The sequence below is a fragment of the Strix uralensis genome, chromosome 15, assembly GCF_047716275.1.
Source record: "Strix uralensis isolate ZFMK-TIS-50842 chromosome 15, bStrUra1, whole genome shotgun sequence".
NCBI classification, from domain to species: domain Eukaryota; kingdom Metazoa; phylum Chordata; class Aves; order Strigiformes; family Strigidae; genus Strix; species Strix uralensis.
Window position 1 is genome coordinate 2,538,409 of NC_133986.1, and position 22,517 is coordinate 2,560,925.

A 22,517-nucleotide genomic window follows, 5' to 3' on the forward strand; every position below is an offset into this window, starting at 1 on the left:
TGTATGTAAAACTATAGCTTACTGTGTCCAAAAAGAATCTAATATTTAACAGATGTATTCACTATGAGCAAGATGTTCTTCAGAATTATGAAAAACCTTAATTAAATTTGATTCTTTCATGGCTGCCTTGGACCAGCAGCTGTCCAGGGATTAAGAATGTGAACGTTTAGGCAACCCGTAAGTCAGATGTTTTTCCAAGGTTGCTTCTAATAATGTGGTTGCCAACTTCATCAGTTATGGAGAGGGGTGTGGTTTTTGACAAAAACTCTTGAAATCCAGATCTCCCCTTTCTATCAATATTTTGGGTGGCCTACAAATTCCTCTTACATTTAGAAGACACAGCTAATTAACTACCACCACCTTTTTTTCCTGGGATGAATAAATACACGTTTGTGAACTGTTTAAAGATTCAAATTCAAGTATCGCATTGCTTTGTACTTAATGGTATAATGAAATATCAAGTGGCTTCAGAAGTCCTCCACGTTTTTTTCATCTGCAAGGCGACTCCTGAGCTGGAATGAACAAATGTGCACAATTTCCACCCCCGCCATTTCCCACCTTGCTTCTCCCCCAGCCACATGCTGTATTGTATCCAGTCACCCCACAGGAACACAAATACCGATTCATCTCTCCAACCTGGCTCAGTAGTTCTCATGACACCATCAAAAAGTTGTAAATACATATTTGGATCCTGGCCTTTTAGAACCTGGCATACCTCTCTAATTAAGTTACTCCTTAGTCCTAAATAACCATCCACAGCTGCTAGGAACAGAAGAATTTCTGATGATCACTAGAATGACGGCCTAAGGAACACTACTTACACAGCACCCTCCAGGACTATCCAGCCAGAAATCCTATTCATCTGATTACTGCTTGAATTTAATTTATTTGTTAATACAGACACTACTTGCTCTATTTCCCCTTCACATGCTTCATTGGAATAGGCAGAAGGGTAAATAGAACCATCCTTCACTGATTAGCCTTTATGTAGTAAATAAAAACCAAGACTATAGAGTCTTGTTTAAGAATAACTAGAATGGGAATTTAAAAAATATATTTATTTTCAGATAGAAAGTATAAAGGGTCCACACTAAGGAAGCTCTAGAGAGAAATATAGATTAGACAAAGTTGAACGAAGACCTGATACTGAACTATTTCAGGTAGATGGCAGAAGAACTGGTAAGGTCTCTAGTCAACATATTGCTGGGAGTCCTTATATGAAAGAACATCCTTAGGTGAAGCACAGTACCAGTACAGTACCTCCATGATGAAAATGAGCTAAGCTCATTAACTAAATAAGCTAAACTAACTTATGGAGGCAGCTGGGTATTACCCTGGCCTGTAAAATCACCACGTTTGTGCGCTGCTGATAAAAGTTAGAGTGACGAGCAGCAAGAACTATGCTGCTTTTAAACATATTATACTAAATAATTTGATTTAAAATATGAAGGGAACTGAATGTAGTTAAATTTAATGCATTATGAAGTAGCAAAGTCAAAGCCAAACATCTGTTTTCAAAAATAAACCCATTAAGTTTGCTAATATGAGACTGAATTTCAATTTTGGGGGAAGGGAAGGGGAAGAAAAAAGGAAGCAGCCTTAAAAATATGCTAAACGATCTGACTGATACTTCATGATGCTTTAAGAACACAAATCACCTCATAGTAACTCCTCCACAGGACTCATGGATATTAAGTTACAGTTGCTATTGGTACCATAACCAAATTTCCTGACTCATGTTTGTACAAAGTCTCATCCTTACATATGAAAGCTGATGCTGACAGAATGGCATGTGCAAAGTGAGGTTTCTTCAGCTTCTCTCTATAGCAGTTCTATCAACTGTAGAAAGCCCTTCATTCCTTCAGTGTTTTTTTAAATATTGTTCATAAAAGCTTAAAATTAAATTATGAAGTGTGTTTTTAAATTCTTATCAGATTTTTCTGTTATACACAGTATAAAGGGAAATGTTTTAGCTTCCAACTTTGCAAATCTTAAAACCAAAATTGCATTTATTACTTATTATTGTATTAAGTGAAAAAAAAATTATTTTAGTTCAGTTTTCATGTGGCTAGTTCCAATTTCTACCTAGTTAAAATTTTAAAAAGCCACAGTGAATAAATGCTTTGGATTTAAACTTCAACTGAGTAAAGCATTACCTGGTAAAATACATGAGAGGAAAGTTTCTGAACCAAGATGTGAACATTTCTGGTCTTAAATGTAAAGATGAACGGCATACAAAAGTCAGATTTGGTACTACAGTTCACATTTAGTTATAAAAGTATGACAATACAGAAGAGTTAGACCCCCAAAATTCTGACATTTAAACTACTTTTTTTTTCTTTCCCTTCTAGTCTCAGGTAGTCACTGGCTTCAAGGTCACAGCTTCAAATTTTCTTCTATGAAAGTCACTATTTCAACTAGGTCTTCTAAATTACTTAAATACAGGTTCAATGCCTGGGAAACTGCATCCCCCCCCCCCCAAAAAAAAACCCCACCCAAAAAAACCAACAAAACCACACAAGAGTTGAAAAATTTAAGCTGAGAAATGATATAATGATCAATCCTGTGAAAGTAAATTTATGCTCTAGTAAATTGAAAGGTGAGAAATGGTAATAAAAGTTAACACAGAACTCATGCGTGAATGAACTCTTTGCCCTAGAGTAAAATAGAGGACAAGACCTTGACAAAAATTGAGAGAGATTAGGTATATATGATTAACAAAGGTATTCAAAGCTGTCCTCTATAAACATCCTAGAAATTAGACAAACTATACTGCTGGAAAAAACACATTTTAAAACTTACTAGGATTAATATTTCTTATGGTTCATAAATAGTTCTCAGGCTTTTTCAAATCTCTCTGAAAGAAAGGCTTCTCAGCCTGCCCATGACAACCTACTGGATACGGCCAGTCCCTTATGGAAGATCCTAGTGTTCAAGTTCTGTTTGCCTTTCTGCATTTCAGTAAGTTTTGTAAATGGAAATCATTCTTCTTGCCCATTAAGCTGTTACAGAACCAACTCAGCAGGGCATGCACTACTAATAACTTACTTTATTAATCTATTAAGTACATGTGTATAAATCCCACTAGGGATGCAGAAGTGTGTACGAGCCCTGTGAAGCAGATTTTGCATTAATTTATGCAGGTGCCACATGTTTCACTGAAGGAGGCCAGTGCTCACATAGGGCCAGAAGATCTGATGTCTCAAAGAAATGTAAGGAGGTCCAATTTTCAAATCTGCTCAGTGTCCATCTTCTTCAGTTCCTCGATGCACACAGAGGATCGTTGTAAAAATCAGCTGCTTTGCCAACAAAGAACAAACACTCCTCAGCCAACCAGCTTAGTTTTTAGAATCCATGCAGTCCTTGGTCCTAGGGGCCTTGAATTCTATTTATTGTTGCCTGTAGTGCAATGAAGACAGGTATCCATCAAATCATATGACTCAGAGGCAGAAAACAGCTGTGTATTTTTGGAACTCTTACGACACCATAAGAACAGTCATGCTCATTCAGATTAAAAGTCTGTCTGGCCCAGTGCTCTGTCTCTAATGATGTTCAGTGCAACACAGGTGCATGGTGACCAGTCTCCTGCTCTATCTTTCCCAGTAATCAGCAAGCATGAGACTTTGTCAAACACAGACTGAATAGGAACCATCATGTTTCATAGATGTTGAAGGGCCCTCTGTGGATTTATCTGATTCCTTTTCAAATACATTTAGTATACTTTTTCAGTGAATGCTCTGACATTACAGGAAAACAACCACAAACGGTGGTTAATCACTGCTCACTTTTTCATGCCGCTATCTTACAGTCTCTTTGCAGTTCTATTCCTTTCTCCCCTGCAATGTCCCTGTTTAACTGAAGAGCCATTATTCTGCAAGTCTCTCCTCAGAATAAACCCAATCCATACTTTTCAACATACTTGCTGCTTCTCTATATACTTTTTCTTGTTTTATTGTACTGCTGTGAGATGAGATGACCAAGGCTACATGTAGCATTCAAGTTGCTGGGCATTTCTGACCTCTAGAAAAACGCCACAAAAGAAATACGTGATGACACAGGTGAATACGTGAATACAGAGCAAAAACAATGAATCTGTAAAGAACTAACTCACTTGGGGGGATTAGAAGAGTGGAGAGCACTAAGTGTTCCTTAAAATGGACAGACATGAAAGTAGGTGAGGATTGGTAGAGGAACTGACACAGTGGACACTGAGATACCCGAGATGTTCTTCTGCAACAGAACCTCAGAACAAAGAGGAGGGTTAACAAGCTAGAAAACTGATTTCCTGCAATCAAGAGAGACAATTTTCATCCACAAGATTTCTAAGGTAAAAAGCTGAAGTCTGGGTTAGACTACACAGAGAAACATTCAAACATAGACAAAACTAATAGATATATTTCTTATGATTATTTCTCATTATGAAATGATCTACTCTTGGGTTACTCGGGTTATAAAGTTCTGCCCTGAATTTGCCTCAACTTTATTAATGTAATATGAAGACTTTTGTGACAGAAGGCTTAAAAACAAATACTAAAAAGACAGCTTTTTTGACTTTGTAAAATTTAATTTCATATTAGTATTTTTCCCTCTTTGAAACATTTTGTGCAGCAATTTATAAATAACTGGAAACATCACTAGGCTGGTTTAATATGACCCACCCTGCATCTGTGAACACAAACATGCTGAATTCACACTAACAGGAACTGACAGTATCAAGTACTTCTGTATAAATTTAAGCTTCAGTAGCTATTTTGAGGAAAGTGTCTGTGGGAAACAAAGAAAGGAAAAATACTTCTGCTAGAAGCAGCAAATTCAACATAAGTGAATCTGCCTGGATTAAAAGCATTAAACTAGGAACAACAAATGGATCACTATGAAAAGGATCATATTCCACATTAGTCATCACACCAATAAAAATATAAAGTTTAACAGCTGTGTCAGTTTAATGCCTACGCTTATAAACAAAACATTCATATATTGATTGCTTCCTGAAGATTAATGAATATATCTTTGGAAAAAGCTGTCTTCAAGTTTTTCTCTTTCACTGCCTAAAGAATAGGTATAACCAAAAGGGAAAAATTCTCCATAGCAAGTTAAATCCTGATCTAAAATGACACATATTGTTGATTTTGCTCCTCCGTTATTCAGAATATGGGAAATCTTACTCATTGCAGAACTGGCCAACAAGTAAGGAAGCAGCCGTAACAAATACTGTGCCACAGCTGATTTCTAAATCAGAGAATGATATATTCTCCTATCATATTTACTTTCCATACTTAATGGATTAACATATTTTTCTATAATTTTCTAAATATCAGAACAAGCATTATACAGAGAAGCAATGTTGCAAGACAGTAACTTGACATCCAAAAGCAACATTTAATATTTTTAAGATTCGCATAGGTGAGAGAAACTTGTAATATCTCCCAGCTGAAGAAACATTATTACAGGTGGCAAGAAAAATGTGACATCCTTTATTGTTTTTCCAGTGGATCCTAGAAGAAAAACAAATACCAAGATGTCTAGAGATAGATTAAGCACCCACTGAAACCAGAAGCTGACTTTAGAGGGAACACAAAGCAGCCCATAATGAATGTGTGACTAGATACATAGGTCTCCTCAACGACCTATTCAATGGAGGATCTGTATTTGCTCACAGAAAAACATGTTTAGCTAGCAAAAATCACCACACTGAAAACTCACTCAAGTGCTCAGCTTTTCTATTTCACATTTATCTATGCACGTTGTTACTGTTCCTGCTCTATCACCACAGCTGAAACAAGTAAGTTTCAGGTAATTGTATATCCAGTTTTGAGTATTTGGTGCAGACCTCTTATAGGATTACAAAAGAGTTCTGAAGTGCCCAGCATGGTGCTTCCATAAAGTAGATACATCCGATGGCAGCGGATACAAAAGAGATCCCAGAAATCTACTGTTACACGTAGCACCTTTTATCATCAACTATGCTAGGCATTCTCAAGTTCTTACCAACCACAAAGCTCATCATGCCATGTCTGCCAATGATTTCAAGGCATTTATTCTCAGTTCTATATAAATGTAAAATGAACAAGTTTCCGTGTCAAATCACGTTATCAAGGGTAAGTCAAATCAATTTAAATTCCTCCTTAGATAATATATAGAAAATATAATGATATGTAGGACTAAGAGGTAAGAAAATGCACAGCCACAGTTCCATGCATCAGAATGCCTATTTGAATTTGCAAAACTTAAAAAGTATATGCTATTTCCGGAAAGAGGCTAACTGCTCAGTAAAACTGGTTCCATGTATGAGCCTCCAAAGGTTCAGTCTTTTTGGCTTACAGGTTTGCTAGGACACTTATTTCAGAAAGCTTTTGGAAGTTTCGCAAATTAAAAAATGCCTTTCTCAACACAAACAATGCAAGAACTGGACCTAGAAACAGAACCATTCATAAACTCAGTATTCTTCTGGTTTTTATATACATATTTACATCTGAAGTTCAGGATGCTGTCAGCATAACTCATCAATGGGTATGTATAAAGGATTACTTTTGTTCTCTTTTAATAGTGAATTCCCATTACTTTTAAGGCATGAAGAAAATAGAAGTTAAACCATTATAATGAACATACATAAGATTTCCCTGGATTTTTTTCCAGATAAGTATTTTAATTAACTACTTGAATGAGAACAATGACCCAAAAGTATTTGCCAAAAACTAAAACTGTAGTCTAAAATTTGTGCTAATATGTGTTACTTCCAGTCCAAAGAAAAACTTTCATATGATTGAAATAAATAGAAAAATTGCAGTTGTTACTGCAAATGCTAGAGTGTAACAGTACCTGAAGCAATACTTTGTTATAAAGTTAAGTCAAATTTTACTGGCTCTGAGATAAATAGACTAGACACCTTGGTACTGACACAGAAGACAAATGAAACTGAATTCTTGTATTATTTTAAAGGGCCTGAGTGTCATTATAGCAAGGCCAGAAGTCCTAAAGCGCACTGTTACAGTCCTAAACAGCAACGATTTCTCTGTGAAAAATACCTCAGAAGCTTCTTACATATGGGACCAAGTGACAGTGCATAATAATCAAAATAAAAAAAACAAAACAGAAAAAAGATTGAACTACTCAAATGACCACCCATTGGATGAAATTAATTTTTTCTTCTATTTCCAAAGAGCAAAGGAAATCTGAGTTCTTTAACAGCTTCTTCAGTTTATTTCATGTTCCAGAAAATGGATCAAAGTCTGCTCCCATATCAGTGATGATGACATCTTTATACTTTCATACTAAACTTGTAAGTAAAATTTGATTTGCTATTATATATAAAGAGAGATTTAGTCCCCTGTGTTTCAGTGGTCTTCAAAAACTCCAAGTGGAAATATTCAAGACAGTTTTATTAATTCTGAAAAAAACACACATCCAGTCTTTTCCTACTTGAAAAGAAAAATATGGTCATGTTAACAAACACCGAAATACTGCTCTGCCATGAGGAAATTGTCTCCTCTCTGCTCCATGACAGAAACAGTACTGTTTACTTTGTTAGTTAAGAAAAGCAAATAAAATACATTCACTGTAAAATGATATTTACAGGCATACTGCCTGGCAAACTAGGCAAGCTGCTTCACATGGCAGTTTTATCAGTCTCTTGGAATCCTTTTGGAACCTCTCCTCCTAAATACCCAAATCTGGGTTTCCAAAGGAAGTGAGCAGCTGCTAGTCCCTTTCCTGGTAATTAGTTCCTGGATAATCAGAACCTTTGATTAGAGAAGAAACTATAAATGACTGCTGAATCCAAACTAAACTCATTCTAGAGCATGAATTCCCTTTGTACCAAAAAATTTACTCTGAACACAAAATCCTTTCCCCATGCTAAAAAAAACTGAAGTCTTCTGCAGCCTGTCCTTTTGCAAGTACTTTATTTGAAACAAGAACCAGTTGGGCTTCACAATCTATGAACAAAACTGAAGATGCTACCAAAATTCCTAATTAAAATGGAGAATACAATCAAAGCAAAACAGATTTGGACCACGATTCTTGCAATGGTTTACTAATCCTTAGCTTAATCTACAACTATTATGAAACATTGCATGCACTGGACAAAGTATAGGTGAGTAACTATTGTGGAATATTAAGTATTTTTCACAACACTACAATATGTTCTGCAAAGCAGGCCAGAACAGATCTTTTTCCTGCACAGAAGCTTGTTGTAACAACTCTCCTTTCTTATAGTAACAAAAGATTCTAAAATGATTTTCCTTTTGTACATATGAAGTTTGCCAAATCAGACCATAAACTGTCATTTCAGTTTCAGGTAAAATTACTACTTTGGATACATTCAGCTTCCTACACTGAAGAACATTTTAATTCAAGAAATATTTAAATAATCATTTATAATGTTTATGGCTGAGATTTTCAGGTTTAATATAATCTGTACTAACACTAAAATACTTTGTATATATACTTTTCATTACAGGAGAGTACTTTCAATAAAAGAAGGAAACTTGTTTTGATTTTTTTTAGATACAATGAACACATTCTTTAAGAGAATTACATATCCTACTTTCGTTGACATTTTACAACTAGTCTATGTTTCTGGTCCACATAAGTAGCTCTGAATTTTAAGATTTGTTCTTCTTCCCTTCTTGAAATAATTATTAAAGTATGTATTACAAAAGAGCTTACAACAAATGCTTTACTTCTCTCTCTCTATATATGCTTACATAGCACTTGCATAAATGTGCCTTAAATTCAGCTAGAGGAGGTTTATTTGCTTCTTTGGGGGGGTGGTGTGTTTTTGTTTGGGTTTTTTTTCTTTTTTTTAGTAGTAAGTACATTTAACTCACAGGTAACAAGGGTGGTAGCTGGGGTCCATGTCTGAGTATCTGGGTTGAAGCTGTAACCACACTTCCTACAGTCTCACAGTTTCTGGTGTTGTTAATGCATGTCCTGAATACATCTCAAGATTCAGTGACTTGTTTTGCCATTTTTTTCTCCTGGCCTGCTGGGTGACCATAAATCAGGCAGTGAAACTGTTCAGGGAGTGATGGTAAGGCCACTGAAAAAGACCCACGCTTGTGTGATTTCTCAGCTGTACCCTCACTGCAAAGTATATAGAGAGGTTACAATCATAAACAAACCAAGGCACAACTTCATACCTTAGGTTGGACATAAAAACTTGAAAAAAGAGGTTTTCCACATGAAAGAAAGGAATAGAATTAATACTAAATTTCAGGTAAGAGCTTATATTAACTCATTGTGAAGATATGCACTTAAGCCTAACAAGAACAGTTTTATTAAGTATATGGGAGCGTTATCTCAGAATAATTGACTCACAGAACAGTTGAGGTTTGAATGCACCTCTTCATATCACTTACTTCAATTCCTAAGAGCTTGTTTTTACTAGCATATAGGTTAACAATGGCTGGAATGTCACCAAGGCACTGAATGTATAGGACAAAGATGATTTAACAGTAATTTCATTATGAACTACAGAATGATAGAACGTTTTAAGTAAAAGATGGAGAAGTCTTATGCAAGAAGATCTTAATACATCCCCTGTCTAATACTGCACACAGCAAATACCATCCAGGTGAAATGCAAAATCTTTGCTTCCCAGGATGGTTTGTGCCAGTTTCCTATCTATTTAAAATACCAGATTTACCTCTCCAAGTTCTTTGCTAGGGAAATTTTTTTCTCAGGAGTGAAACATCAAACTACTTCCATTTAGGAGCTGACTGGATTACATGCGTTAGCTCATCATCATCACAGAAACACATTCATAAAGCTTACTGCAATGTCATTAGGATAAGATGTTCTGATTATGCGTATTAAAGCAGATGCTACCATCTGCACTGTACTGTAGTGGAACAAAAATATGATTCACTATATTCAGGAGACACTTGGCAAATATTTCCCCGTCAAGCTAAGACTTCTGAAATAAACCTTGGGTTGAAAATAGTGCAAACCAGAAACAAAATGACTTCTTTGTATGAGCAGTACAGACAGAAACAAGAAGGCATCCCCAGCGAAGTCACCTCTGAATGTGGAGGCCGACCAGACTTGTCTTCAGAGCAGGATAAAGTAAAACAGCAGTTCCCATACTGTCAGTGCTTGAAAACTAGATAAGAATTCACCAGTTTATGTTTTATCTTTAGTAATTTAACTGGCATACAATCTGTTGATTTTCAAGAGTATGAAGACATAGCCAGCAAGTGACTCATTCTCTATGAATATTCATTCATCCATGTTACTCTAATGAAAACAAGACTCACAGTCCACATTTGATAAGCAACCCTTGCAACAGAGCCAGGCTTTGGACCCATCTTTTTCTTCCATCCAGCATGTTTTGACTTTGAGTGTTCAGTCTTATTTCACCCCTCCAGCCTAATTCAAGATTTTGCTGAAGGAGAATCAGGCTTGCTGATCTGTTTTCTCCAAATTCACATCTGCTTCAGGAAATTATCATCAGTTTAGCACCATGTCCTTGGATAATATGCAAAAGACCTCTCATACAATCAGCAATTCACACTCTGTCATTGCAACTTTTTGGAAGTCAGATACATCATTTACCATTCCAGGCATGCTGTCTGCCACATACTATCTGGTCACCATCAGGTTTGTTATCTTTTCCCCTCTCTAAACCACAAAGCACTCTATTTTTCCCTGTATTCAATTTTTAACTTTTATCTTCAGTTAGTTCAAGTTTTACCTAGAAAATTCAGCTAACCAGATGAACAGACATTTTTATGTGCGTATAAAATAAATATAAGAATACGTTTCATATATCACATAGAGTTGAGAAAAACACTAATGGCTCCCCATTAGTTTGTTGATCATCTGGCAGAGAAGTAATGTCCTGTCTTATTCATGTGAAGATACCAAAGTTTCCTCTTTGATCAGTATGAAAATACACAGCTCTTTCCCCTCAGCAACTCTGGGTTACAGGTCTTCCAGAAATACTAGTAAGCTACACAATATTCATAACAATCTTGCGTTACCAGTTATCAAATTAAGAGTTTAAAATCCAGGCCATGCTTACAGTCCTTTAAACTACTACATTGTAACTTGGCAAATGCACAGTATAAACATAAAATCCACAAATTGACCTAGACTGGCAACAATGCCATCAGGATTTACTTTTTATGTTTCTTTCAGAAAGGAATTATCTTTGTAATTTAACTTCTTTGTTCTCTGCATCAATGAATTGCCAAATAAAAGCAAAAGTGCTATTGGGAAATGGTTTTATAGTAAGTCAACACACGAAGATGCAGGCAAACAAAAGAGGTAACTGTAATGTTACAAGGTCACAAGAGACCTGAAATAAAAATGTGCTAAAACATATAGGCAGAGGCATCCAGCTACAAAAAAAGAAAGTACCTTTATTGTGTTGCTTAACGTGCATCTATTTAAAAGAAGAACTACAAAATACTGTAAAGGGGTGCAAGAAGAAATTCAAGCTGTCACAGTTTATCAAAGACATGTTATCACCTCAGAGCTGGTGATCAGACAAAGTTAAAGAACAGATTGTCCAAAGGTGAGAGTCTCAGTTTCTTTAGCTCTCCAAAGTAACAGGTGAGTTGATAGCACAGAATAGACAAGAGCAAATCGGGAAAAATTTAGAGAACTTAAAATAGTACATGGCTTAAACTTTCCAATTTTCAAGGGATCAAGTTACTAAAGTGAAATGATTTCCTACGCATCTACTGAACTCTGGTAACTCATCAAGCATGCCTCCAAGGGCAGCCATTGCTGGCTGAACTTTATTCAGTAGCTTATGAGAATTTCAAGATTGTATCTTAAGAAGTTGAATTCACTTCTGAGGATGAGGTGACAAAATGAGGTGATAAACATCTCCAAAGATTTGAATGATGCAACTTCACTAACAGAAAACTGACTTCTGAAGGTTCTCATTTACTGCCCTAAACAATGTTGTCTTCTGTTGCATTACTGTTTCTACACTATTAGGTATTGCTGGAAAATGCAGAAAAGCCTTGCTTGGTACAGTACACTGCATGATAACATTTGCATCTATATTGAGTGATCATTATCACAAAACACATTTCCTTATGCATCATTTCTCTGCTTTGATAAACACCTAATCCTCTGAATCATACTACGGACATCTAAAGCAAGAAGATGCTTTCATCCTATTCCTGTAAATATCATTTTCTGGAGGAAGGTGGATTTTTTGGTAACTAGCAAAGCCTCACTGAGGCTCTGCATTATGTGTAAGAACATAGTCCTTTGCTAATCTTACCAGGTCAAGGCCCTCATTTGTTTGAGCTGAAAGGCTCAAACAAATCCCTAGCTGTGGGGAAAGTGAACGAAGTTTCTGGTCTGTATCTGAATAGTCTAATATGAGTGAAAGTAGTGTCTAGGGAGAAGTGCTTTATAGGTTTTTGTGGGAGTTTGTTTGTTTTGAAGAAAGACCAGAAAGAGACAAACAGGAAACAAGTTAGGTAAATGACAGCTAGAAGCAGAGCTGCACATGGAAAAAAAAAAAAAAAAAAAAAAAAAAGGTGGATCACTATCTTTTGTTCTTTTTCATTTTCCCATGTTTTGCACTCATAGAACATTCTCCCTCTGCCTTTCCCCCTTGTTTACTGACCCTGTCAAAGTGTTTGGGGAATGTGCTTCTTAAGGCCTTCACTTACTCTTTTACATCTGTTCTCTTCCCATCCTCCATTCAAACACTCTACCACATCAAGTCACATTATGCTGCCTTAGAGCCTGCACAGACAGTCTAGAGTAACAGAGACTCAGTGTAGAGAAAACAGGGAGAAATGATTCAAGAACCCAGAAAGCACTTCTCTAGTCTATGCCTACACCAATGTATTCTATTTGTTTACACCTCCCCCAATCACTTTTCCACACTGCTGGTACCACATTAACAAAGATGAAGTGAGATCAGATACAGCAGGAGTGAGGGGAGGATAGTGCTTATTACCCCATCTCTACCTACTCCTTCCCTGCTTCTAGCATAGTTCTTATATAGACGGGGTTTGTGGAGTGAAATCAAGGTGGTAGCAGCAGTGCCCTCTGCCACCATTCCTCCAATTCCTCAGCTTCCTGGGACAGGAGATGAAAGCAGCAAGGGAACATGGAACCAGGGAACAACACTCCCACCCCAATTCCTACCATGCTTCAACCACACATTAATTTCTGCACCCTCCCTTTAAATCTGTGCTTTTCATAGGGCAGAGTCCCAGATGTACAATAGATAAACTGCTATATGTTTTGCCAAGACACTTGATCATTACCTGGCTTAGGTAAATAAAGCATTTAAGTTTTCAAAAGTGATGCTAACATTTGTTTGTAACAGTTACAAGCATATCATGAGCGTCTACAACACATAAATAACAGTGGCACGATTAGTCTTGAGCTATTCCTCAGCTTAAGTCTTGTTACGGGGACTTGAAATTATTTTATATATTACAAATTATATTATTTAAAATATATTATTTTCACCTCATATTCTTGTACCAAGCTATACTTATCTTGAAGACAAACCTAAAGTTCTTTTGAGTTCTCCCTCTGTTCAAATTTACACCGGGTTTCCTTTAGCTTCAAGAGGCCCTTACAATTGCTTCCAACTGGAACTATCAGCAAACAGAGGGTAAACCCACATCATTTAAAAACAACCCATGTTTGCTTAGCTTTGTCCCAATTTATCCTTTCACTCTCCTGGTATACCGAGTTCTACTCCAAGCATTTCTCCATTAGGAAGATACAAGGAATCATAAAGATTTGTTGGTTTTAGCTAAGTTCATACAGCAGAGCCAAGTCAAAGTCAGGAACACAAGCAAAGTAAATCAATAAACCTGGGAAGCTGAAATTCAGCCTTCTTTGCTCTCCCATCTACTCCTTCCACATTTCCACACAAATGCCCTTCATGCACCTGTTCACATGTTCCTGTTTAAAAAAAAACCAAATACCAAAAAAACACAGAAAAGTGCCCCTCACTATTCCCCCTCCTGCCAAAACCCTGCAATTAAAAATCCAAAACTGTAGAAGACCTTTATGACTATGGAAATACATACATGTGTTGTACATGCAAATCTTCAAAAGCACATATTGCACTTTACCTATACACAGTCAGAGCCACAGTTACTGACCTAACAAATTAATAGTTAACATCTTATTTTGCCCCATACAAAACTGAACAAATGTTAATACACAAAGGGGTGCGATTCCTTATCCTTCTTGTAAACGTTAGAGGTGAGGTATTTTTATCATAGCAGTACGGTAACATGAGTGCTGAACGATGAAAACTGGAGATCACTTGACATCTCTTCACGCTCTTACCGCCCTTATCTCTGTACCGGTAAAACAGCCCACAACAGCCAGTTTCATCTTCCAGCTCTCCTCTTCTGAACATCCTTTGAACTACCTTATTTCTCCCACATACCTCTTTCCCGAATTAATTCTCAATTACAGACCGGGGGTGGAGAACACCTCGCTTCCACTTTAGGGAACCTGGCTGCAGCTGGATGTCATTACTGACAGCAGAGTTTCTGAATCGACAGTTCTATGCCAATAAAACGGTTTATTTACTGACCTGCTAGCTGAACTCAAGTTTCAAAGCTTTGCTCACTGGGAGAATAAATATTTAACTTACGGGAGCCGCGTCTATTTAAAAGTCTTCTCAAGAGTACGGAGCTTAGTTGCCGGCTGGGTTAAACCACGACAAGTCCTTAAACTGTCCCAGCAACAGCCACGCATTGAGAGGGGAGAGCAACAGGCAGCTGGTCACCCCCGCAGCAGGATTCGTGAGGGATCGCCTTAGGAAAAACGGCCGAAGCTCCCCAGAAACCGCCAGGAGCCCGCGTGCCCGCGCTGCCGCCCCCGGGACGGCTGGGCCCGGCCCTCCGCCACCCACCGCCGAGCCTGCGCCACGGGGACACCCGAAACGCCCGGCGAGCGGCGCAACCGCTTCGCCGCTGAGGCGGGACCCTCCCGCCGAGCGCCCTCCCGCGCAGCCCGCCCCCGGCTCGCGCCGCCCGCCCGCGGGGACCGACCTGTCGGGCCGTGCTGCCGGCGCCAGGTGCGCCTCAGGGCGGGCGGCGCGCGCCCCCCACGCGGCTGAGGGAGGCGGCCCCTGCCCCCCAGCTGTGGTGACGGGACCGGCGGCGGCGGCCGCCCCCACGTGACGGGGAGGGGGCGGGCAGGTGCGAAGCGGCGGCGGGCGGCGCGCGGCAGTCGTTAGCCCGGCGCGGCAGGGGCAGGACCCGCCCCGTAGCCGCCTCACGGCCGGAGCTCGGGGACCCCCGCCTCGAAGACGTGCCCCGCCAAGCCCGGCTGGCAGGCAGGGGCGCGCCCGCCCGCCGCTTCCCCTCAGCACCGCCGGGCCTCAGCGGAGGTGTGTGTACCGGACACCCACCGCCAGCCCCGCATGGAGCGGAAAACCGAGGCCGTGCCAAGGCTACGGTGCGTGGCTTGGTCCGTGACGGGACGGCCAGGGGAGGCAGAGCCGGCTTCAGGGGTTGTGGCTGGCGGTGCCTCACCCCTCCCCTGCCTCGCCGGGTCTCACTTTCCGCAGCTACCATGTGCCCTGCGGGGACCGGCCAGGTCGGGCTGTGGCTTTCCAGGACTTGGCTCCACACAAACCCTTCCCCTCTCCTCACTGCAGAGATGGAAACTGGGCACTGTCAGCCCTGCACTGAATTTCAGTGGGAAGGGAAGGGTTTGGACAACTTGCCCCACTCCCCGCACCCCCAATTTCTGAGTTTTATTCTTTGTATCGTTATTATGGGAAGTAGAACAATCGATTAAAACTATGTTGTTTTAAATAGTGCTACGAGGCATATGTTTGTGCATATTCCTATATACCAGGAATTTTCTAGGTTAACAGAAACATGTTACTGAGAAAAGCAATACTCTTTCTCCAAATATTTAAAAATCAGGTGTTCTTATACTTAAAGCACTTATTTCTGTTAGCAAAATAATAGCATAGGCCATTTATATTGCTATAAGTATTTTATGTCATATTTCTGTTGACTCCTGTTTCAAAAACATTCTCTAATGCTATGTTTATGATTACAACAATCTCTAGTACAGGAAGTCTCCAAAGAAGCAACACATAAAACAAAGACTCACACTCAAAAAGTATAGGTTTTTCTTCTGTCTGTAGAGATTCTAAGATTACTTCTAGAAATATGAAAAGTGCTGCAAGTTTTGGTCACTGGGAGTTTACTGTTCTCTTTGGGTGCCTTGCTGATCCAAAATCTGATAAGGGTTTCTGTTGTTTTTACCCGAACAGGTCCTCCTAGGTGTGATACTGACACAGGTCCGCTGAGTACTTCTGATTACATCAGTTTTCTGGGGAGTTGGCTAAACAACAGCAAACATTTAGCAGAAGGTGAGCTAAAGAGTTTTGAGTACTTGTAACATCAACAATATAATTAAAATGCACATTTTTCACTGCTTGTGGAGTGGTTGTATTTCGACCACCACAATTTGCTGTCTTCCTTCTGTGATGATGTTTATTTCTATCTAAATAGTCTAAGCTTTTTTAATATGCATGATGTTTTAATGTAATTCTACTACTTAAAATAATTGTCCTCAATTTTAGAATTTCCTTTTGCCTAGTGTAAGCTTGTACTGTATTTGGAATGTTGAAACATTTTTCTCCCTGTTACCAACTGATGCACTATCTCACCTTGTGAAGAGTTATGTATGATTTCAATTTTCTTTTCAACTTATGCATGAGACCGAGACTATGAATCACACACCAGATATTCCAGAAAAAGAATTGGACCTCACTTACAGAGCAAACATGCCCAAGGTGGGAGAGGGAGAAAATGGGAAGTGAAGTAGAACGCCTTTGAAACATCTCTGAACATGCTAAAGAATAATTAAAACTGTCAGGAATCCACACGCTGTGTATTAATTTGGCTTGCTTTTGAACTTTTCTTGTCTTTCCTCTCAGCTTTGAGGTAGTCATCTTAAATAGGTCATGTATAGGAGTGGTCAAAATTCTAATGGTTGATAACATTTTAAGCATCTTTCGTAATCCTGATACCAAAAAGTATTCCTATAGCGCTGCTTGTTTTAGTATCGTTAAACCATTTGGGAAGAGGTCAGTGGAATTTAGAACAGTCTGGGCAAAGCTGGGAGTCTTTTTCAACACAAGGCTGGTTTCCTCTCTCTTTGCCCAACTAGCCTCACTGGTGGTCTACGACGTGTGCCTGGGTCACTTTCCACATGATGGAAGCTGCATCTGGGACCTCATTTACTCCTTTATGGCCACGCAGGGTTGTTACCTCCTTTCTTATTTATTCCTGACCCGGAGTAGTCAAGACCCTGCTGATACATGCTGTACTCCAGTGTGTGGTTGAGAAAAGCAGTGTCAGCCAGTGCACAGGAAGGCGAGTGGCGCCTTGCCCTCGTGCTGTGAAGGGGAAGGACGTGCAGCAGAGAGGCTGTGCAGCTACTGCCACTCCCTTGGGAAGCACAGGCAGAAGCAAAGAGGTTGAGCAGCACAGGCTAAGCATAGAATATGAACCACTGTCCCACTACTGCCATGGTATTCATGTGTAATCTTTTTACTGTTCTGTTTCTGTATTTGATATGTGGAGTGCCAATACTACTACAATATTGCTGTACCACTGGAAAGCGGAGAGAATCCTAATTTTGGGCTACCTTTAGCTTGTTGATCCTGTCTGTCCTGTTTTAATATAATTTTAACTGAAGTACATTAATTCTGCATCTCTCTTTCTCAGTGTAGCGGGTTTCAGAAGCACTCCCTCAGCTGTCCTGGCCTCTCAGCTAATTACCATTCCAGAAGTCCCCCCTCAATAAGAGAGGTTTGTTTCTTTTCTGCAGTAGTACAGACACATTACTGTCACAAAGCTGGCATTGTGTTAAGTCTTTGCCTCTTATATAACAATGAAGCTTATTCAGGGAGAGCATAACCATCCCTCTCAGAAAAGACCTATGAAAAAAACAAGTTAGGAACCCCAAAAGACAACACTGCTGGACACTGCTTTATGGACCATCTTCACTTCTTCCATCTTGAAAAATCAGTAGAAGGTCAACTGTGAGATCCCACATGTTGCTCTGTAACTATCTTTACCAGGGTATACTTTTATTTTGTTAAAAATTACTGAGCAGAACTGTCCAAGTTTCTCTTCCTCAGTGTCACAGTCACATTATGGGTCACGCTGACAATGCTTAGAGGCCCTGTATTTGAGTGCAGGTCATGTTCTGCAAGCATGCCTGCATGGTGCTTAGGCTTATGCATGTTACTTGTTCTTTCGTAGTGCAGTGCTTGGTCTGTTGCTGGATTGTACAGAAAAGTGGCAAAATGGTTCATAGTCACTGAAGGGTAGGGACCAAAACAGACACTTGGATGAAGGCTCTAAACGGCTACGCTCCCTAGATAGAAGCTCATGGCTATAAGGCAGGAACAAACATTCATGTTTTGATACATCAATTTGCAGTATGTTCCAAATTGCTGTTTTATTTGCTGAAAAGCTTTTATAAAGCTTTAATCTTACTGTTTGTAAAGGGGAGTAAATTAGCTGCAACTAATGTAGTCTAAACTCAGTCCCAAGCATTCTAATTTTTCATTACCAATTTACTCAAGAATTCTCACAACAGATACCTGAGACCTCATGTCCTTCTTTATCACAAGCTTTACTCCAAGAAGACCACAGCAAAGATTAGTCACAGTGTGATTTCATTGTTTTGCCCAAATCACAGTACTTTATTCATAGACTGTACAGGCTGTGAAACACCAGCATTAAGACAATGAATAAACATTGTGATGCAACTTTCATAGTCCTGCAGGAACTGTATAATCTCTTGTTTGTGAAGAAAAAAAAAAAAAAAATCCATTTAAATGCTCAGAGATTTCCTTTCATGTAAATTTGGCTAAATCAACTGTAGACCGGAAATAATGTATTGGAGAATCCTTCCCCATTGACTCCATACAGCTAATCCATTATGTCTCATTAGAAAGTGTAGCCTGCCTTATCTTTAACAGAGATTTGTGGTCAGCCATGTTGCCAGTTCCTCTGGTAAGGTGCACATCCTTCTCTTACCCTTTGAAACCTTTTTTTTTAGCATATGTGGTATACTCTTTTTTTAATGGGTAAATATGCTTGTGGGTTTTTCCCTGTCATCATTTGGTGGAGTTAATGTGAAATATTCAAGAGGAGAGTTTAAATAAAGATATTTTGTCTCTACATAAAATTACACTTGAAATTTTCTTGCAATCTTGCAGGATAGCTACAGCTTCTTGATACTAAAACAGAACTTACTATTTTTTCTCTCATAGTTTAGAGCATCAGCTGTTCTGTAGCTGTACACATGATATAAAAGTCTTCTTTTCAGATATCTCATACTAGGGCAGATGAAATACTTTTTAAAAAATTCCTTAATATAGAGATAGTTTTGTCGGAGAATACTATACTTTTTGATCTGGGTTTTTTTCCCCAGTCCTCTGTTCATATTCCAGAAGCTTTCACGGACACATGCAGTTCTTAAAAAAGGCTTTCAGGATCATACTGTTATTTCTGTTCAGCATTTTAAAAGACATTTAAACAAGCCACTGATCTGGCCGTTTGCATGTAACTAATTAGAATTTTACCTGAGACAGCTGCAAGTATCTAAATTTACCTGTTGGTGCTACAAGGACAGAGCTCCATCTAGTGTTCAGTTTTAAAATCAGACACGGGTGATCTTGGAGAGTTTGGGAATGAATGTTCTTGGCTCCCAGGTAAATACTACCTCCATATGTTGAGGCATTTTATAAATTTTTGGGTTGGCAAGCTTACCATAGTAAATGAAAAGCTAAAGGAGGGCAGCTGCAGTCTTTTCAGGCAGACACAGCTGTTTAAAACATCTGCATCTGCATTTGCTCTAACCATCAGGCAAAGGCCTTCTTATTGCAGCTTGGAAAATAGAGCTTGTACAGTAAGTTACTGCATGCTTATGTATAGAGAATGCAGTACCATATAAGCTGTTATTCCATCTCCTTTACTGAGGTAATTTTGAGTAGAGGGACTTATTTAAGTCAGACTGGACTGATAACATTGGGGGATTTGGCGTTTGTCTAAATTTGTTGCATTAAGAAATGGTAAAAAAAAATATATGCTAGAAAGTATCATGAATCATATAAGACATTATTAAGCTGTTTCTTGACTCAAAAGATATCCATTTTTCTATTATCTTTCTGTGAAAGCTTCTAGCCAGCATTTAGGTTTGATTCAAGTAAGATGTATTTTTTTTTTTTGTACAATCTTTCCTGTTTTAAAAATACACACAAAATCCTGTACCTTCAAACACAGGAGAGACCATAACAGCAGAAAAATTCCAAGTTCATCTTACCTGCAAGTTTTGAGCCAGGAGACAAGGGTCTCTGTCCTCTTTTTCCCAAATAACGCTCTTTATTGCTTCTGTCTTTGATTGTTATGGTTGCTATCACACAGTTCTTTTCCTCATAACCGTACCTACAGAAGCAATAAGTCATGCCTTCACCTTTGTTTTTGAGGCAGACCTTAGGCAGCTCCAGCCGATGCTGTTTGGTATTATGATTCAGTTAGTCTGATATAACAAAATACTCCGTGCTTGTTTAGCTGCAGAAATGAGCCGTGGTGTGTGACTTGTTGCAACTTTCAGGCAGTGAAGATTAGTTTAAGCCACTTTCATCAAACCTCTACATTAGCCAGAGCAGGCCAGGTCAGTTACTGTGGCTTAGCTGATAAGCAGGAACTCGGTCATATGCCTGAGCTCTTGAGTTGTTTACTGATCAGCTTTCTTTTGTTGTTTTCTGGTGTTTGCTAAGATGTGACTTCATAGAGGATGAATGATACCTTCTGTGGAGATTAAAGAAGAGTGGGCAACAGTATAACTAAGTCTTTGCTGATACACACCTTAAAATTATCCTAAGGGTCAGCCTGCAAGCAGTCACTAAGATCTATTGCAAAAAAACCAAACAACCCAACCTCAAAACCCAAGCCAACAATGGAAAAAAGGAGCAGGTCTCTATTCTAATGATTGTCTTGGATCCTGCAGCTGATAACCTATATGTGTGCACCATAGTGTGCATAGCTTGGAAATAATGAGTAATTGGCCATGATTGACACATGCAACCAGAACTCCCAGATTTACAGGTCCCCTGGGGGCATGTAGCCTGTTTCTGCACAATACAGGTTTCCTGTCAAAGAGCCCTTCTTGACTCTGTCTGACTTTTAGCCATTTCCCTCTTCTCTTTATTCCTCTCTCTGCCTTCAGAGGTAAACTTTGTGTTTTTCTGAAACTTGATCTAGTACCTAAGACCTATTTTGTCTGTCCTCCAGACTGCAGGTTTCAGCAATTCTTCACTCTTATATTTGGGGTTTTTTTAGGCTAATGTGTCTCCTCTCCCTGCCCTGGCTTTCAGCTGTAAACCTAATTTGTAGATGACTGCCACACCCTGATCACTATTCTTTCATTAGATTTTAGAAATAACCAAAAAAATGTCTCCTGATATGTTTTTATTTTTTAAATGAACTAGCATAGGGACCTGAAGTCTTATATCATAAAACCTGACTACAGCCATGTTAATTAATTTCCCAATGTATTGCCTATAAATTTAAAGCTAAATATCAAGAAAAAGTCAATATAATCATAGAATGGTTTGGGTTGGAGGGGATCTTAAAGATCATCTACTTCCAACCCCCCTGCCATGGGCAGGGACACCTCCCACTAGCCCAGGTTGCTGAAAGCCCCGTCCAACCTGGCCTTGAACACTGCCAGGGAGGGGGCAGCCACAGCATCTCTGGGCAACCTGTGCCAGTGTCTCACCACCCTCACAGGGAAGAATTTCTTCCTTATATCTAATCTGAACTACCCTCTTTCAGTTTAAAACAGTTACCCCTCATCCTATCCCTACACTCCCTGATAAAGAGTCTCTCCCCAGATTTCCTGTAGGGCCACTTTAGTTACTGGAAGGCCACTGTAAGGTCTCCCTGGAGCCTTCTCTTCTCCAGCTGAACAACCCCAACTCTCTCAGCCTGTCCTCATCAGGGAGGTGATGAATAGATGATGAATATTTGAATTCATAGTAGATTTTATGTAAATCTGATAGTATTACTGGGGGATTATAAATAGTTTTATAAAACTTTAAAATTCTCCTTTCTCTTGTATGGCCAAAATAAATCATCTTGCCCTCTTCACGCAAATCAAGAAACATGTCTATTGTACTTGATGGTCTCTGTATAGATGCATGGATCTTACCACAAACTAAAGGCTCGGGGAATATCCCTATGGTTGGAGATAAACAAATCTAAACCCAGCTGTGAGTTTCCTGTATGTACTTTTTCAGTTAGGAAATCTGAGAGACATTCTTTGTCTCTCCTGCCCCCTTAGCTGTACCATTCTGGGAGAAGAACTGGACTACAACTTGGGGGCAGAAGTTATACAGCCTTCATGTACCTTTATACCACACTGGGACTGGAGCTGGTAGGGAACCAAGTTAAGTACCAGCACAAGCCCTCTCAGGAGGGTTGTTTTCGGCTTGATCGCAGTGCCACAGCTGCAGGAGTTTT

General features: G+C 39.2%; 1 protein-coding gene and 1 long non-coding RNA gene across 2 annotated transcripts in view; one reads left to right on the forward strand and one right to left on the reverse strand.

The window, feature by feature from the left end:
* The window catches only part of PPFIBP2 (PPFIA binding protein 2), a 106,196-nt gene extending 91,159 nt beyond the window's left edge, over positions 1–15,037 (reverse strand). The window contains exon 1 of the mRNA XM_074884292.1: positions 15,003–15,037. The gene's annotated coding sequence lies outside the window, so the exon portion shown is untranslated. The remainder of the gene's footprint in view (positions 1–15,002) is intronic.
* A 1,246-nt stretch (positions 15,038–16,283) lies between these two features.
* Positions 16,284–22,517, forward strand: part of LOC141950220 (uncharacterized) — a 44,310-nt gene continuing 38,076 nt past the window's right edge. Inside the window, exon 1 of the long non-coding RNA XR_012630961.1 lies at positions 16,284–16,342. This is a non-coding gene — a long non-coding RNA (uncharacterized LOC141950220). The remainder of the gene's footprint in view (positions 16,343–22,517) is intronic.